The sequence below is a fragment of the Patagioenas fasciata genome, chromosome 26 (genome assembly GCF_037038585.1).
Source record: "Patagioenas fasciata isolate bPatFas1 chromosome 26, bPatFas1.hap1, whole genome shotgun sequence".
Taxonomy (NCBI): domain Eukaryota; kingdom Metazoa; phylum Chordata; class Aves; order Columbiformes; family Columbidae; genus Patagioenas; species Patagioenas fasciata.
The window spans coordinates 1,585,952-1,605,673 of record NC_092545.1 but is presented as its reverse complement, the minus strand read 5'-3'; the positions used below and the strand labels follow the sequence as shown (position 1 = coordinate 1,605,673).

Here is a 19,722-nt window from a genome sequence, read left to right as displayed (position 1 = left end):
CATGAAAGTGTAGCCCCTGGAGAGCAGGGCCTCATCAGGTGGTGGTTGTCAAGTATAAACAGCGCTGAAAGTTTATCTGCAGGCTGAGGATTTCACCCATTGTGATTAGAGTGGCTGGACCAAACTCAATTGTCAAATCTGCTTGTGTCTCAGGGTCACGTCTTTCTAAAGAGGTGGCCCAGTGGGACCTATTTTATAGACCTGAACTTCAGTTTGGCATCTTTGTCTAAAATTTGGGAGTGTTTTTCTCAGGTGGTGCAGCTGGAGGAGTTGCTGACGGTCCGGCACTCTGTCTTCGTGGTGGGTAACGCGGGCACGGGCAAGTCTCAGGTGATGAGATCCCTGAACAGGACTTACCAGATAATGAAGCGACGTCCTGTCTGGGCAGACCTCAACCCCAAGGCAGTCACCAATGATGAGCTCTTTGGCATCATTAACCCAGCAACGAGAGAATGGAAAGACGGTAAATGTCATTTCATGTCTGAAATATGTAGATAAAGACGGGTATTTTTAATGAATTTCCCGAGCAGCAGCAGGGTGACTGGTTCTTCATGTGCAGGTCTGAGAGCCCAGGTGCTTGTCTGCTGCCTACAGCCACATGACAGTTTGTTGTTGAAAGGATACACAGGATGTTTTAGCTCTTTGATCTTCAAATGGGAAATATAGCATAAGCCTACTTGATCCTATTGCCCTAAGAATAATTTTAATGCCCATTAATACCAACACTTACCAGTTCCTAAGTGGGGCAGGCAGTTTTTGGGAGTTGGCTGGACCAGTGATGGAAGAGATGTCCCTCCTGCACTGTGGTGTGCACTGGGACCCCAAAAAATGTCCCATCCCCAGGTTTTCATTGCTGATAGCACGCACAGCAGCCTTAACGTCAGTTTTTCCACTCAGTATGGCTGCCCGATCTCTGTAGCACACCAGCGTTTGCCAAGCTGTTGATCCTGCTTACTCCTGAGGAACATTTCAAACTTGCTGGAAGATTACAGAAAATCTGGAGTGGAAATGTTGGGTTGTGACTAATACATAAAGGCAGCTTCGATTTACGTGTGCGGCGGGTTGGGGAGGTGTGGGGGAGGTGAGGGAAGACATTACCATGAATCATCCACAGCAGCAGATGAGCTGCCACCCACCTCCCCTGGCCCCGCCATGGACCCTTCCCGACCCCCTGCTTTGCTCCAATGCCAGGTTAATTTCTTTCTAATTGTAATTAGGGAGCCTAAATCAAAGTGGCAGAGGGACGTGCAGGGTACAGCCTGAACTGTGCAGACTGGCTGCAGCAGTGGCTGCAGATCGAGGGCAGCGGTGACACCGAACAGCAGGAGGGACATTTTACAGGTGACTGTCCAGTGGTTTCTGGCCTGCGATGGTTTAAATGAAATAGTGGCACTCCTCCCTGAGCTTTCAAGGCAGATATTTTCTGCAGTAACCATTCCTGAAAATGTTGTTTCATGTTGTCAAAGACCAGCAAGGCAATCTTCACCACAGCCTAGCAAGAGGTGACCTGTTCCCTTACAGATCAGCCCCTGCTTTTCCGCTCCCCAGTTTTATCCTGTCACATTATCAGAAGTTGAAAAGGTCCTACATGTTAGGTGGTAAAAGGTCCCATATGGGAATCCCAAAAGTGTTCTTTGCAGAACAAAACTCTTCTTTTAAACCCCAAGAGAGCCGTGTGCTGTGGATGCACAAGGTCAGGACAGAGGCGCTTTCCTCTCCCCGCTGCCGCGGTGTATCCGAGGGAAGCCCTGATGCCCTGAGACAGCAACTGTTTCTGATGCTAATAATGTCGGAGTGGTTCCCGAGGCGTGTGTCCAACACGTAAGGAACTGGCTGGAGGCAGAGGCGCTGAAGCGTTATTTTTGTTGACCCGGTCTCGGGATCACACACCTGTTCCAGGTGAGCCGTTCTGCGTTTGCTGAGCACAAGCTTTGTCTTCAGTCAGATGGTGCCACTAGCTGTTCCTGATCTGGATCACAAAGAAATAGCTTGTCCTGGAGAAAAAAAGAAAAAAAAAAGAGTTCTTGTCACAATTCACTGGAAGAGAGGCTTTTTTTTAATGTTTGCCTGATGTTTTTTCATGAAGACCAGCATCTCCCGAGGTATTTTCACATGTAGAGGAGAGCAATAGTTTTGTGGAGTTTTCATTTGCTCTGCAGTGCTGCTGCTCTATTCCCAGCCTTCGTGGTCTTCTTAACATTCATTATTTACTCCCCTTGAGACTCTGTATCCTCTCTCTCCTTGATTTTACCAACATTTTGTTCTGTCATTCAATGTCATTCTGTGCTTGTTCTCCCCTCAGTCTCACTAAAGCCATGACCCAGCGTTTAATGCATCTTGATTGCCCTGATATACTTTGAGCCACAAAAAAATATTTATAAGGATTTCCTAGGCATATTCAGGTGGTTTTCTCTGCATTGTATAACTCATGCCGCCTTTTGCCTTTGAGTAGCTACTCTACATTTTTCTTATCCCTTATGATTCTCGGTGGGAATGAAGCTCGTGCGTAGGTCTGCAATCATTTTCAGTAGTGATAACTGATAACCCTTTTTTCACTTTAAAGCAAACTAGAACCGTATTGTGATATAGTAATATTTACGTATAGGCACATAGAGTTTTGCATGTTTGAGAGGAAAGCATTAATTAGAGTAATTTTTACTGTGTTGCTGGAGAAAACCGTTAGAGCAGGTGTCAAGTTCAGTGTTCATCACCATCTTCCTGTCACCCTCCCAGGCCTGTTTTCATCAATCATGCGAGAGCTGGCCAACATCACGCATGACGGTCCCAAGTGGATGGTACTAGATGGAGATATTGATCCAATGTGGATTGAGTCTCTTAATACTGTGATGGATGATAATAAGGTAATGAATATAAGTTAAAGAAGGAGATATTCTTTGACTGCATGGCATGGTTCAGCCTAAAAATGCAGATGCTGAAATAACACCTCCTAGAATAATGCGGTTGTGTTTCTTCAGATACACCAAACAATATCACATATAGAAAATGGTGCATGAGGGGAAATAGCTCAAATCATGGTTTCATTGTAATTTCCCTTCCTGGAACTGGGCTCATGGATAATCACAGATGTCCTGATTGTAACTCCAGGCCCTTCAAAAATAGGGTGGGGTCATAATTCCACACCTTTTTCCGCCGCTCGAAGGGAGTGCTGTTCCTTTGAGTCATGGAAGACAGTTCTACTACCTGCTGGAAATCAGCTGCATTCCCTCAAGGAACTGTGCTGGCAGCAACCAAGCTTTTTAGTGCAAAGTGCTGAATGCTTTTCGTTCCTGTTCCTGGGGAAGATGTCATTCTGTCTGTCTGTCTGCCCAATGCAGGTGCTGACCCTGGCGAGCAATGAGAGAATCCCTCTGAACCCAACGATGCGGTTGGTGTTTGAGATCAGCCACCTGCGCACAGCCACCCCAGCAACCGTGTCCCGAGCGGGTGAGTCCTGGCCTGAGCTCCGCACTGGGATTTGCCGTGAACCCAGGAGGATCTAGTGCCATTAACCAGTCTTCTGTTGGCCAACTTGACTCCTGTTGCAAGTACCCAACCTGAGATCACAGCGGCCGTGGGTGGACAGGGCAGGTTTCTGACAGACAAACTGAGGATCCTGACCCCAAATGCACATGTGGAGCTGTCATCATCCTGGAGATTTACCCAGAGCACTCTGACTGTTGGTGGGTGATCATGGCTTCAGCGTTGCTGAGTGCTCCTGTTGTGCAAAGCCCTTTGGATGGACTTTATGAGGAGAAGGACAGTATCTGTCTCAAAGAGTTCTTGATCTTCTGAAGAAGTGCATGAAGTATGGGAGAAGGGAATGGAGGTGTCCCCTAGTTTTACACATGGGGAAATGGGGCCCAGAGCAATGAAACTGCTCAGACAAGACAATGTTCTGAATTTAGGGCAAGGTCATGAAAAGCGCCGTGGTTTCAAGGGTGAAGTTTCTTCACTGTTCATGTTTCTACTCTGCAGTGGGGCAGGAAAAGGGGGCAGGTAATGGGACGTCCCGTCATATTTGATAGGGTTTTAGTTGTGTGAAAGTACCTGGTAAACTCTGCTGGAAGAAAGGAACAGTTTCTGCTATGTCTTTACTATATGTTCTCTCTTACCCTGGGCCTAAAGGGATCCTGTACATCAACCCGTCGGATCTGGGCTGGAATCCTCCAGTGAGCAGCTGGATCGACAGGCGAGAGATCCAGTCCGAAAGAGCCAACCTGACCGTTTTGTTTGATAAGTACCTGCCCATTTGCCTGGACACCCTCAGAACAAGGTACCATCTGGTGAGTGATTGTGTCACCCGTGGTGAGGGCATGGGGACACCTGCCACTGTCCAGCCCAGCTGTGCTGCGCTGGGTTGTGCTGCACATGATCCTCCTTGCCCCTGGAAGCCCTGAGCATCATTGGCTTAAGCTCAGAGAACCAGCAGGGCGAGGTGGGCAAAGTGACGCTCCTGCCTGTATCGTGTTGGTCAGATCTGGTTTTCATCTGATTTTGATTTGATTTTTATTGTATTTCCTGTATCAACTCTCTATCTCTTGGAAAATAATTCCGGCAGATCCCAAAGAGAAAGCTTTTCAGCCTCCTGATGTGTCAGGCTAGACCTGAGCCCACTCCGCAAGTTATTTTTCATTAAGAACTTGGGTATTTGGAAGGGTCCTAGTGCTTCTTGGCTTGATTTGGCTTTAAAGCAGTGTCCACAGGGAAGTCATGTGGTTCTTGCTTATCATCATGTGAAACCATTCTCTTTCTCATACTGTGGTGAGGACTGGCCAAAGTAGAGTCCCAGAAAACTTAAGGGAGCATCTCCCATCCTCTACTTGCTTCCTATAGTTGCACTTTCCTTTAAAAACAAAAGAAAAATCAGTGAGCATGGGAGATGTCAGCCAAAAGGGGGATGTGTCAGAAGGGTCTGGAATCAGGACTTAAACATTGTGCTAGGGAACTTCTCTCTGTGGGACCAAGTTGGTTTTGACTGTTGGTAGCAAAGTCAATCGGACGTTTCCCATTCTGTTTGCTGAACATTGTCTCAGAGCGTGAAATCCACGGGATTAGCTGCAGGCAACCCTGAGCTGAGTGTTTTGGTAGCTTGCTTAATTCAGAAATCGTAGAACCAACCTTTCAAATAGCTATAATTACTTTATGGAGGACTTCAGTGCAGCTACAATATTAGTTTGGAATTCTGTAAGTGTAGCTTAAATGAATGTAAAATGGCAAGATGAAAGGGTTTATTTTATTACTCCTCTATTTGACCGCTTTTGAACTCATCGTGCTCGCAGGAAATCATTGCCTTTAGCAAGTCTTCCATTCTGCTTCTTTCAAGAAGATCAAAGTTTTAAAATGCTTGAAACTTCTGATTATTGTTATTACTTGTATATGTGCCGGTGCCAGCGGGTCTGAGTGTGAGAATGGGTGTTCTCTTTATTGTACCTGGGAATAGGACACGTACCGCTGACAAGCAGAATGCCAGTATTCTGAAAGAGCATTTCTAGTCTTCCTGGGTTGTGATGGACGTATTGCTTTCTAATTTCCATCCCTTAGATTTAAGAAGATTATTCCCATTCCTGAACAGAGTATGGTTCAGATGTTGTGCTACCTCCTTGAATGTCTCCTGGCAGAGGAGAACACACCTCCTGACTGTCCCAAGGAGCTTTATGAACTTTACTTTGTCTTTGCTGCCGTCTGGGCCTTTGGTGGATCAATGTTTCGAGATCAGGTAAGACGGAAGATGCCTCTTCAGCATCTTTCACACAGTTTGTTTGTGTGGTTTTGTGTTGTTTTGATTTCTTCATACTTTCTGAAACATAGTGCTATGCCAGTAATGCTGTTTTCCTGGGGCTCTCATATAGGTGATAATAAACTAGAAACACAACAATTCCTTTTACGAAAGGCCTCGTTATCCAGGGTGTAACACCACCGGAGAACAGCTGAGGGGTCAGTGGTAAAGGTGGAGGGATGTTTGCTTATGCAGATGCATTTCACTGGGGAGAAACATAAGGTTAACTTATAGAAGCCTGTGGATGTGCATAATGTGATCAAATTAAGACTGATTTATCAGATGGATGTATCAGTGGAGCAGTCTTTCAGCCTTCTGACTGCACAGGTAGACGTGCTACATAACACAAACCAGCCGGTGTTTTGTCACCAGGGCAGAGCAGAGCCGGAGGAACAACCTCCCTTGGCCTGCTGGTCATACTTTTCCTAAGGCACCCCAGGTGCCATTGACTTTCGTGGCCACAGGGGCACACCTACTCTTGGGTGGTTGCATCCCCTAGTCAGAGGACGCCTTATCCTCAGATCTAAAGTGTGTAGTCCTGATGTCTGGGTCTGCCCACACTGCACTGCTGTCAAGGGCTTGGAGATCCACGTCTGATCTCCGCTGGGCTTGTGTCAAACTCTGTGTTGTCTGGACTATGCGGGAGGTCTCTCCACGAATGTAACACCAGACACCCCTCCCCAGCTCGGGTGGAGGCACTGCCGTTCTTGATGGCTGCTCAAGTGCTCCCAGGGGTCTCTTTGTGTGTTTTCATGTACCTTAACGCCAGACCTAGAGTGTCTGCTGGTCTCTTCAGATTTGCTCCATGCCAAGGATCAGATGCTTCAGGAAGTGCTGAACAACACAGCTCAAGCTCAGCTGGGTGCTCACTTGGTGCCATCACACCTTGTGACCATTGAATGACCTGTGCGAGACCAGCTTCCTTGGTCCTTGTGGAGCCTCCATTTCCCATGTGGCAGCTGGGAAATACTCAGCCTTAGTGTTGCCAGTCTAGGATGACTTAAAGAAACAAACCAAAACACAATAAAGCCTGGGAAGCACTACTTGTCTTTGCTTCAGCAGTACAAGCGCAAGTATGCTGGTGTGCGGTGCTGTGGCAGCTGGCCGCTGTGTTCCCCATGCCGCACAGTCAGTCTCGGGTGCATCAGGCCGGGCTCCTGCCTGCGGTAGTGGCTCTGGGTGGGCTGCAGGAGCAGCTGCAGGCACAGCGACCCTCCGGGAGGCTCCGCCGGGAGCCTGGCTGTGCGTTACTGCCCGCGATGCTCTGTAAATGTCAGAGCTGAGAGTGCGAGGATACAGCAGTCCGAGCAATGGGGAGCCTGATGAAAAATGATCCAATATAAAATCTGTTTATTGCTTTCCACCGAAGGTGCCCTTCGCGCTGACCTTTCGCGGCCGAAATGTCAGGAGAAACAGTCTGGGAGGCTTCCCACTACTCGGTGCTTGTTGGTGGGTAGCGGGGCCCCTGTATAAAAACAGATGATAGATTTGCCATTTCCTGGCTCTGAAATTAGCGGTAATCCATATGGGGTTTTTATTAAGGAAGTGGTTTGAATTCCACACCGTTCTGGCAATAGAGCTGGGGCTGGAGTGGCTCCATTTAACCGCGGGGTCAGGGAGGGCGGGCAGCGCGGCACAGCGCGCTTGCAGGCGGTTTGGCTGTGCGGGGTAAGGGCACCCTTGTGGGAAAGCTTTTAGCAGCCACGCACGTCCCGCTCCACTGCGGGCGACTCTGCTGCCGCTGCTGAGGAGTTATAACAACAGGAGAACGGAGAATTACAGGGATTCTGCCTCTCTGAATAGCACGAGTCTGCAAAATCGTGGATACTGTTAATGTGTTTTTCAAATCCACTGGTCTTTTGAGGGACTGTGGCTCAGGAGGCTTTATGGAGGACACTTGGTTCAGTTCAGGAACAAACCCAGGTTTCCTTATGGAGGCCGAGCAGCCTATGGACAATGTGTTGGTGACCCCACATTGTATGGCTATGGGGAGGAGAGACCCGCAGACACCCCAGGAACAAACTGTGCTGTTAAAACGGGCTAAATGATGCGTCCGGTATTTCACAAACATCTTTCTCACAGCAATTTTCCTCTCCTCCTCCCCTCCACCTCTCTCCAGTTCCCATTGTCCACATGGGAAGGTGTTTGGGCAGAATGGCTGGCCCAATGTCATACAGGAGACCTAGGGCAGAGGAGGGGACTAAGCACATTTTGTGAGTCCTGACCCAGCATCTAAAGCAAAACTGTCACCCCAGTTGAAAAAATTCAGATGCTCCAAAATCTCCATGTGTAGAAAGATACAATGGGGAAAAGCAAGGAAACGGGTGCTTTGAGGGGAATGTGGCAGCGCAGAATCACGGCGGGGTCAAAGGGGCAGACCCTCGCTGCTGCTTTGGTGCGCTGGTGTCTGCAGTCCTGCTTGTCTGAAACGTTGTGGCTTGAAAAGAAGCCAGAAGACAACAACTCACTCTGAATAGAGTGGTGTGATTGATGAGGAAAGGCTTTGGTACGCATGCTGTGACTGACCATGAGCACAGATGTAGACGGATGTTGTGTCCTTGTCTGTTGGAAGAAGTAGGCACCAAGAATCAATCAAGCGGTCTGTTTAGTCATAGGCACGTATTTCTCTTTTTCAAATTGATCCATCTATCTAGTCTCAGACATACCAAGAGTGATCAACACAGAGGATGAATTATTTAGATGAATAAATAGGACTGATGAGCAGAAATGAAGAAAATGAAAAATTAGGCTTAATAGCAGGAAAAATGATAAGAACTTTATGCTGTGGAATATATTTTAAGGACTAATCCCGCTCTGGTGGACTGGGATAGATAACATTCTCCATTACTAATTAATTGATCCAGATTAGTGTATTTTCTCCACTTTTTGTCTTATAGCTTGTGGACTACAGAGTGGAGTTCAGCAAGTGGTGGGTGGCAGAATTCAAGACTATCAAGTTTCCCTCTCAGGGCACAGTCTTTGACTTCTACATTGATCCAGAAACGAAGAAGTTTGAACCTTGGTCTAAACTTATTCCTCAGTTTGAATTTGATCCAGAAATGCCCTTACAGGTATGTGAACCCTGCACGTGTTTTGTCTGGGAAGAGCACATGCATTTTAGTGACTGTATGCAGGCATTTCAATTTAAGTCTCATTCGAGGTCAAGCACTTCATAATAAGAATGGCATTCCGTCCTGGTTTTGTTAAAAACAAGTTTCTCTTTTAGTGAATTTGCCTGTCAGGTAAAACCTTCATATCAGCTGCGTTTTCCTGGAGAACCAGATCCATGTTTTGGTAAACATAGCAATGGAATGTGAGGTTATTGATAAGGACAGATTCGCATCTCGCGAGAGGGGCAATGAGAAACAGGTGACCAAGAAACTGACAAACAGAGTATAACATCCCATTCACGTGAATACTTCATATAAAAGTGGGAGATCACGAGGATCTCGTCCATTTTGCTTATGGCCGAGATTAGGAGAGGACCTTGCTGGTCGTCCCTGCGAACGGAGGCCTCATGACAGACTGAATCCAGCTCCGGTTGGCTGCACAGTCCAGTCCAGGACTTCAGGTGCCAGCTCTGCAGTTGCTGGGGCTTTCAAGATTGGTTTTGTATATTTTGTATTATTTTCTCTATTCTTATTAGTAGCATTAATAAAACATTTTTAATTTTTCCAATTCTCTTCTATCTATCCTTCTTTCCCTCCCAATCACCTGTCCTGAGTGGGAATGGGGGAGAGAGAGGGGCTGAAGGTGGGGGAGAGGGGGCTAACAACACATCTGCCATGGTTGTATTGTCACCCCACAATCAAAACCCTTGACACATTCTTTATGAAGTACAACTCAATTACCCATCTTTCTTTACTGTACTTTGACTGTGAAGACTCATCCTCCATCCGTCTTCCAGAGCTGAGTGATGTACATGAGGCGCAGGCTCAGAGACACCTATGAGCCAGGGCTGGTGTGCCCAGGGTGCGGGATGGAGGTGCGTTTGGCCTGCAGAGAGAAGCAGGATGTGGGACAACGTAGTGACAAAGTCCCTGAGACACCATCTCGTCATTCTGCGTGGCTGAAAATAGGGTTGTTTATATGATTTGGACGAAAAATGAGAGTTGCTGCAGGTAGTGAATTGCGTTTGCCAGCTATGCCTTTCTTTCCTTTTAGAGGTGCCACAGTGAGCAGATGACTTGTAAAAATTGTTACCATTTTAGCAAAATGTGTGTTTGCGGGGAGATCCAGATGTTGCTCTCGGCATCCCGCTGTCATTGTTTCGTCTGTACAGATAGTTTGACTTGAATGGTTGGTAACAGTGTATTGTTCCCTTCCTAGCGCCATCTAGAAACTCAGGTCACCGCACTCATTCCTGGCTCTCCCAGTTTGATGTCTCCTCAGAACATGGCAGTGGGGTGGTGCCACAGATGGGTACACTTACCTGCTCGTTTTGCCCCTCTCAGGCTTGCCTGGTGCCCACCACCGAGACGGTCCGTGTGCGGTACTTCATGGACAGGCTCCTGGAGCGCCGGCGCCCCGTGATGCTGGTGGGCAACGCCGGCACGGGGAAGTCTGTGCTGGTGGGGGACAAGCTCTGCTCACTGGATACAGACGCCTATGTGGTGAAGAAGGTCCCGTTTAACTACTACACCACCTCTGCCATGCTGCAAGGTAAGACAATGGCTGAGATGTGGGACTTCTGCCTGGCAGGTCACCAAATTCCTGGGGTGTCTGTCGGGGTTTGGAGCTGGGTGTGCACTGTGGGCACTGCACTGGCACCCACTGACTCTTAAATCCCACTGTGAAACTCACTGGTCCGCAGACTCCTGGTTTTATGGAAAATGGCATTTCCCAACATGAGGGATTGAATTCTGAACACCACGACTCTGGTTCAGGGCTGTGCAAAGCACACACTTAAATCTGCTGCTGTTCTCTACAGCACACAGCTCGTACTTGACTTGAGGTGTGTCTTTAATACGCTTGGATTTAAGCCCGTGCTGAATAGAATGGGTTGCTTGGCTGGGATCTAAGCTGTCCTCAGAGTGCAATGATGGGAATTGCATCCCAGTTGTCAGTGAGGACAGTGCTAATGGGGATGTGCAGGTGCTGCTGGTTCCTGGGCTGTCCCCCGCATCCTGATGCAGCCCCGTGTGCTCCCACGGAGCGGGTGCCACATCCCACCGCCCCAGGGGACACGGCTGCTGACCCTGGGAGGCTCTGACCTGGGGAAGCCCATGAGAATATCTTTGATGAGGATTTTGGCACATCAGTGAAAGATGAAGTTTGAGACCAGGATAAGGTCAGTTCTGCTGTGTAGTCTTTTCACAGATGAAGAGAAAGAGGGAATTGTTGAAAAGTGACTCATTTTGGAATGGTATTTTCACTTTCAGTTGACCTAAAGAGAGAGGATAATTTTCTACATGTATTTATTAATCAGGAATGAAACAACCTTGCTTGTTTTGAGTTGAACAACAGCTGTGGGTCACTGTAAACCAAAATAACTTCCTTTATGGAGTTTGGTCTGACCCAAGTGTCCTGAAATCCCTTTACTCCCTCTACAGGACCAGCACCAGTGAGACCAAGGTTTTAACCTTCACCATGTGGGTTTTTCCTGGCCAGGTGGCCCTGGGGCGAACACGCTCACGGCCATGAGCATCACAGCCCCTGTCTGTGCTCTGCTGGGCTCCCGACACTGCAGATGTTTTAAGGAAGGTGTCAGAGTTTAAAGTTGCCCTGTGGGACTGATCCACTCGCAGAGGTGACAGCACAGGCTCAGCCCACGCTGTGTCACCTGGGGCTGTGTCGTGGAGTCACGGCAGCTTTCTGGGGCAGGTCTGAAGGGTTTTGGGTCTTGCTAGTGTGTGATGGCTGCAGTCTCCCTCCTCCCTCCCAGGTGCCCCTTTGCTTTTTTCCCTGTGTTGGGGTCTCTGCAAAATGCCCTTGAGCTGCTAAATGGGCTGAGCTGTCTGTCTGTCTGTCTGTCTGTCTGTCTGTCTCTCTGTCCAGCTGCCTGGGTGGGGGACAAAGATGCTGAGGGACCTAGAGATTCTTTCTTATGGGGAGAGACTGAGAGCTCTGGGGCTGTTGAGCTGGAGAAGAGAAGCTGAGAGGGATCTGATCAATGGGATCAATATGTCAGGGTGGCTGTCAGAGGATGGACCAGAGTCTGTTCAGTGGTGCCCAACGCCAGGGTGAGGGGCAGCGGGCACAGACTGAAACACAGGAGGCTCCATCTGAACATGAGCAGAAACTTGTTTGCTGGGAGGTGCCAGAGCCCGGCCCAGGCTGCCCAGAGCGGGTGTGGAGTCTCCTTCTCTGAGACATTGAAACCCGCCTGGACCCACCTGTGTGATCTGCTCTGTGACCCTGTGTGAGCAGGGCTTGGACTGGGGGATCTGCAGAGGGCCCTTCAGCCCAACCAGCCTGGGATCCTGTGATTCTGTGAATGTGCAGCCGTTTGTCTCCAGCTGGATGGGCGAGTGTGTGCAGGTGTTATTTGTACAGGCAGACCTGGCACCGTGTCCCTGGTCATGAGCTGTGGGCTGAGTCAGTGATTTTCTTCCCCTGCACAGAGGAGCAAGTTGTCTTGTGTGTGGATGAAGATGTGGTGGTGAGATTTGCATTGAGAAGCATGATTTATACTGCTTGGCCTGGATCCCTGCTGCTCATTTTTTAGAGTTAATTTGTCCCTTTTTGTGTAGTTTGTCACTTGGCTGCTTTATTCTTTTCCCCAGCAGGCACATCTTTAAATTTGTAAAACATGGGCACAAAGTAATTTTGGATTTTTTCTTACTTAAAAAAGATCCTAACCTGAGTTCCAGTAGTTCCTTAGACAAGGTGCCTGTTGCTGCAGAGATGTATAAGATGCAGCCCTTAGGGGAAGCAGAGTTGTTGTTCAACCCATCCCTGCATCCTGTGGCTTCCAGAAGCGCCGTGTGCACAGGGGTTAAAAGGAGCCCAACACTCTCTCTGCCTGAACCTGGGGCCAGTTTGGGGATTTTCTGTAGTTTATTGTGACTAAATACCACATTCTGTGGCATTTGCCCTGGGCCTCGCTCTGCTTCGTGCCCTCTTGGGCCTCTGCCCCTCCATCAGATGTAGCCCTGACTTCTGTCATTCAGAGAAATTGCAATAAATCTTGTGGGTTTTTTTGTTTGGGTTCTTTTTTTCCCTCTCCCTTGCTCACCAACCAGAAGGTACGAGGTGTCCAGACTGTTTCTTTGAGGTGCTGGTTTGAGTATGTGTCAGGATCTCACAGACACACCGCCCCTTATTATTATTGTGAGATACGGCTTTGAATTAAAATACCACTTCCACGAACATGTCACTTGATCCCCAGTGATTGCATTTCAGTGTGATGAATCTCTTGCATACTTGTTTAACCTCAAAAAGGGCTGATTTTATATGTTAATTAGGGACTAATTAAATTTAAATTAAATGCTTATTTGAAACACTTAATTTAACTTGCTACCAGAAATTTCAAATATTGTGGTTTTATTGAACGGGGAGAGAGGCTCCGCTGAGGAAAGATTCATCATTTTTCGTAGCACAATCCATTCCTTTGTGCAGCAACTGTCTGTGACAAGAAATCAGCTGCATTTTGAGTGGTGAGCAAGGCAAGCTGTCTGCAGTGCACCCAAGCAGGAAAACCCAGCGTTTTGAAAGGTCTGTGATCTGAAACAAACCAACGGAATATAAATCTTCCTTAACAACTTTTGCACGTGATAATAAATGGCTTAAAAAAACTCCCAGTCCCGTTTACATTTGCCAGTCTTCCCTAATTACAAAGAATTGCTACTTACCGTGTGCTGCTTTATAGCACCTTATAGGTCTGTTGCCAACCCAAAACTGCTAATGAAACAAATTCTTCGAGTAAGCACAGGGCAGAAAACCCACCCGGGGTCTGGGCAGAGGAGCGTTGCTTCCGTTTGCTTTTCCACTTACTGAGACAGTAAAGGTTGCCTGGGCTGCAATCAGAGGAATCAATAACCTATAGAACATGATGTGCAGCGACGTGGGGTGATTTTTATTAGATATCAGCCCAGGATTATAAATATTCCCCACGTTTTATGAGCTAGAGCAACATATGACCCCAGCCTTCTGCTAAAACAAATTAAAGTCTTCCAAGGCTTTGAAATGCGAAACTGTTCTCTCCGTGCTTTCCTTTGCGTGTGCGTGACCCTACTTGAAACTAGGTGGTAATTTGACAGCTCGTGTTGGAATTAAGTCTTGTCACATTATCTGGAGGGTTGGGTAACGCTGGTGAGAAGATCAGGGAACTTATGATTATTTGATGCATTTAAATAAAAGTGTCATGTTGGTTGTTCTGAAGATGTCCAGGAATTTGGCCCTGAGATCGCCTATTTTTGTCTAACAGGGTAAAAGATGCATATATTCACAAAACCAGCAGCTTTGCTCGTGGGCTTCTGTGCCCACAGCATCCATCTCCCTTTCTCCATCGCAGCGCCCAGTGCCTGCTGCCCTGGCCACGCTGCAGTTGCCGCATCGCCGGGGCAGGCAGCAGGGGATGCTCACTGCTCTGGCACAGCCACCTCTGCAAGCAAGATTTCGTTTAAAAAATTATGCAGAAGAGATTCAAAAGGCTTTATCTTGCATGAAAAGCTCTTGTTTGCTCTGAGGTAGACATGTTTTGTAGCAGACGAAGTTTGTTGTATTTTTGTTTGGAAGGAAGAGTTGAGAGCTTTCTGATTTAAGTCAAACCAAAGTGCTGACCAAGGGTCCCTGCAGGGCTCCCAGCTGCACTGTAGAATCATAGAATCAGTTTGGTTGGAAGAGACCTTCAGGATCATCGAGTCCAACCGTAACCCAGCTCTAGCACTCTAGTCCCTGAGAACCTCATCTCCACGTCTGTCCAACCCTCCAGGGCTGGTGACTCCAGCACTGCCCTGGGCAGCCTGTTCCAATGCCCCACAGCCCTTTGGGGAAGAAATTGTTCCCCAGATCCAGCCTCAGCCTCCCCTGGTGCAACTTGAGACCATTTCCTCTGCTCCTGGCGCTTGTTCCTGGGGAGCAGAGCCCGACCCCCCTGGCTCCAAGCTCCTTTCAGGCAGTTCAGAGATCAGAAGGTCTCCCCTCAGCTCCTGTTCTCCAGCTGAACCCCCAGGCCCCTCAGCTGCTCCTCATACAGCTGCAGCTGGGGGACATCTCAGCTCCTTGAGGGGCCGCTGTAGCTACACACAGCACAGCATTGAGCTGGGCTGAGAAATCATTTTTATTTTGCAGCAGTTGCTCTCCCAGTAGATGAGCTTTGCACCTCTGCCTCCCTACAGGTATGCTTGAGAAACCTCTGGAGAAAAAGGCTGGTAGGAATTATGGCCCTCCAGGTACCAAGAAGCTCGTGTACTTCATTGATGATCTCAACATGCCCGAGGTGGACGCTTACGGGACAGTGCAGCCCCATACGCTGATCCGGCAGCACCTGGACTACGGCCACTGGTAGGAGCCTGCTTGGGCTTGGTTGTCGGAGACCTTTTTGTTCAGCTCCAGTGCTGGGGAGTGGGTTTGAGAGAATCTCAAAGCGTACTGCTGGGCTAGAGCTGGTTGGGAGGCTCTGGGTGAACTGAGAGTTGAGCACCCTCAGGGCTTCCCCTGTCCCCAGCAAACAAATTCACTTAGAATCACAAAACGTCCTGAGCTGGAAGGGACCCGCAAGGATCATCGAGTCCAGCTCCTGTCCCTGCACAGGACAACCCCACAGTTCACACCGTGTGTCCGAGGACGTTGTCCATCGCTTCTTTAATACCGCTTGATTGCTTACTCATAGCTGGGTTGAGAGGAGCTTTGCTCTGCTCTTGCTGTGGCTTGTGACTGTGGTCCCAGTGCAAAGCCTGCGAGGGGAGCGCGATGCTCGGCCTTGCTGCCCCGCGACGCTGAGAGCAGAGGCGGCTGTGGATTTGGCCTCAGCTGGGGTGAACCCCCCTGCTGTGAGCACCTAACATTGTCTTCTGTCAGGCAGCAGCAAACAACCATTATCTAGGCAGAGGTGATTTGAAGGAAAAGCAGTGACTGTTTTGGAAGGAGATTGGTGTGTTTTACACTTTAGCCAGCAGCTCTGTGTGGGACATGAATATTTGCATCTCTGCACAGGGAATACAGGGCAGGGACGCATTGCAATTTCCACTCTCCTCAGCTGTGTGCATGCCTGAGCTCTGCCAAAAGCTTCCGAGGAACAGAGACAGTGGAGCGGAGGCAGAAATCTTGGGCTGTGGGTGTCAGGGAAGTCAGGCAGATAGAGGGTGAGGGAGCTGCGAGGGAGCGTTGGAGGCACAAGGGGCTGCAGCGAGGAGTAGGGGGATGCAGTGAGGCGCAGAGGGATGCAACGAGGTGTGGGGGATGGAGTGAGGCATAGGGGGATGCAGCGAGGTGCGGGGGGATGCAGCAACGTACAGGGGATGCAGCGAGGTGCGGGGGGATGCAGCAACGTACAGGGGATGCAGCGAGGTGCGGTGGGATGCAGCAACGTACAGGGGATGCAGCGAGGTGCGGGGGGATGCAGCAACGTACAGGGGATGCAGCGAGGTGCGGGGGGATGCAGCAACGTACAGGGGATGCAGCGAGGTGCGGGCGGATGCAGCAACGTACAGGGGATGCAGCGAGGTGCGGGGGGATGCAGCAACGTACAGGGGATGCAGCGAGGTGCGGGCGGATGCAGCAACGTACAGGGGATGCAGCGAGGTGCGGTGGGGTGCAGCAACGTACAGGGGATGCAGCGAGGTGCGGGCGGATGCAGCAACGTACAGGGGATGCAGCGAGGTGCGGGCGGATGCAGCAACGTACAGGGGATGCAGCGAGGTGCGGGGGGATGCAGCAACGTACAGGGGATGCAGCGAGGTGCGGGCGGATGCAGCAACGTACAGGGGATGCAGCGAGGTGCGGGGGGATGCAGCAACGTACAGGGGATGCAGCGAGGTGCGGGCGGATGCAGCAACGTACAGGGGATGCAGCGAGGTGCGGGCGGATGCAGCAACGTACAGGGGATGCAGCGAGGTGCGGGCGGATGCAGCAACGTACAGGGGATGCAGCGAGGTGCGGGCGGATGCAGCAACGTACAGGGGATGCAGCGAGGTGCGGTGGGATGCAGCAACGTACAGGGGATGCAGCGAGGTGCGGGCGGATGCAGCAACGTACAGGGGATGCAGCGAGGTGCGGGCGGATGCAGCAACGTACAGGGGATGCAGCGAGGTGCGGGCGGATGCAGCAACGTACAGGGGATGCAGCGAGGTGCGGGCGGATGCAGCAACGTACAGGGGATGCAGCGAGGTGCGGGCGGATGCAGCATGCCATGGGTCCCCTCCCAGACACATCGAGGCCTTCTGCCCATGTGCTCAGCAGTGCCCACTGGGCACTGTATTGCATGCAGGAAGTTATCATCTCACCAATATAATAGGCTCAGGTAGGATCTCTCAGCAAAGCATATTTTATTAACGATTTTGCAAGGTCGGGTGTTCCACCTAAAGGTAGGCACACAAAACAGGGCAAAAAGCCACTGCTTATATCCACCCCTAATCCCAACTGCAAATTCCCTCCCCAGTTCCCCGTTGGTTGGGTACGGCAGGGTTTACAGACTACCTGACACTTCCTAGCTGCCAAGGCTCAGTTTACCTGTCTCACGACTCCATTCTAATAACCCTTCCCATTATTTCTTTATTTTCATTGAAGGTGTGTTTTCTTGACTGTCTGAATTTTAACCACTGGAATGGTTTTCAATTCCTCCACACCCGCTCTGGGCAGCCTGGGCCAGGCTCTGGCACCTCCCAGCAAACAAGTTTCTGCTCATGTTCAGATGGAGCCTCCTGTGTTTCAGTCTGTGCCCGCTGCCCCTCACCCTGGCGTTGGGCACCACTGAACAGAGTCTGGTCCATCCTCTGATGCCCACCCTGAGATATTGATCCCATTGATCAGATCCCTCTCAGCTTCTCTTCTCCAGCTCAACAGCCCCAGCTCTCTCAGTTTCTTGTCACAAGAAAGGTGCTCCAGATCCCTTAGCATCTTTGTAGCCACCGCTGGACTCTCTCCAGTAATTCCTTGTCCTTCTTAAACCAGGGAGCCCAGGACTCCCTGTCCTCCCCCGGCAGCAGCAGCCTGCTGACCCTTGTCATGTCCCACCTGGCGCTATGGTTGGGGGAAGTGTGACTGAGATTTGTCAGTCCCCTGGGTTGGAAAAAAGTACATACAATCCTGAAGGTCCACAAACAAAAGACCTTTATTTTTTGTAGCTTGGTCCAATTGGCAAATGACTCAGTGGCAGAAGGATTTATGTTACTTAAGCTCAATCGATAAACAGTTTAGCAGCGAAAAGATTCACATGAAAGAGTTTTGTGGCACAAGTGGGGCTCTAAACCTTATGTTACTGTATTACTCACAAAAAGGAAGGCAAAGAAATAGGAATATAGGAAGGAAAGAGAGAGGAAGAAAAGAAGGGGGAAGGAAATGGGAAGGGAAGGAAAAGGAAAGGGAAAGGAAAGGTCTCACCACCCTTAGGGCTCCGTGGTGTGTTTGAGGGGTTTGTAGTCTCAGGTCCAGTTCCTATGCAGGAATGCTTGGGTCTGTAGTCAGGGTTCAGCACCCTGTGGTGTGTGGTTCGGTTCCCGTGGTCAGCCCGGTGGGTGGAAGGGTCCCCAGGGTGGCACCCTGCCCGTGCTGGCACAGGTTTTATAGGGTTTATAGCCCTCGGGATCACCTGGGCTTTTGTGCAGGCGTCACTGGGGGTGATTGTGGAAGATGGGGGAGGCCCGAAGGGTCTCTCAGCCTGGGCCTTGACACCGTGTCGGGCCTGTCAGCGCACAGGCTGCGTGTCCTTCAACACAGCACTGCCTGTGTCACCCAGCCTTTGTCTGTGGCTGTCACCTCGGCCTTGACATGTAAATCACCATTCACCTGCTCACGATGGCCCGTCTCCCATGACTGGGTGTTGCAGGGCTGGGTTTGCCACAGTGTTTGAGAGTCACCCTTGTAGTCTCTCACACCCTGTCCCGGGTTGGGATCAAACCAGAGACACTCCTGCTGTTTTCTGCCATTTCCATGCAAGTGAAGAGTATGGCCCAGGGGCTTTGCTCAGTGCTTATTACTGATAGAAATATTAGCTACAGGTTGTTGAAGCTGAAGGATTTCCACCAGGAGCAGGACTCGCGTGTGCCAGGCCGTGTACAGATAGGCCGGCAACCTGGGCCTGGGCCTCATCTTGGCAAGACGCAGAATTTGACCCCCTGAAGACAAGCGGCCTCTGGCAGCCCAGGGACACGTACTGAGAGAGGCAGTGGCCGTGGTCACTGTGCTGCTGCTTGTGTTTTGCCCGAAGGTACGACCGGACCAAGCTGTTGCTGAAGGAGATCACGAACGTGCAGTTTGTGTCGTGCGTGAACCCGACGGCGGGGAGCTTCACCATCAACCCTCGGCTGCAGGTAAAGCCCTGCACAACGGCAGGTGCATCGCTGGGTTTATTTTGGGGTGGATCATTTAAACGTGAGGTTAGAGGACAACCACTGGCAGATCCTGCTGTTGTTTTATCGGTACAAATGGCACGAATCTGTCGAGTGACTGTGATTCCTAATAGTGAAGCACCGAACTGGGTCCCTTATTCCCTTGTTTGTTTTTCCTCGCATTCTGCAGCTCCGTCAGAGGAGGAAGTCAAAAGTTGCCAGCCAGCTTAACACCTACTTTCAGGACAACCTTCTGGTCCATACAGGCAGATTTTGCCTTCATTTAGCTCGTATTTAGCTCTGAAGCATGGTGCATTAACGCCGCCTGCTTTCCAGAATTGTCTGATGCAGCTGTCAGTAAAAAGAGGTGTGGGGGAGAAACCCAAACGAAGAAAACAGACAAAACTAAAAAAAAACCCAAGCCACACCAAAACACAACAACAACAAAAACCCCAACAAACCCCAAACCAAGCAACCAAACAAAACCAACAAAACAAAGAACACCAAAACCAACCA

General features: G+C 49.8%; 1 pseudogene; it reads left to right on the top strand.

The window, feature by feature from the left end:
* LOC136112125 (dynein axonemal heavy chain 9-like) overlaps positions 1-19,722 on the top strand; it is a 74,880-nt pseudogene that overhangs the window by 52,744 nt on the left and 2,414 nt on the right.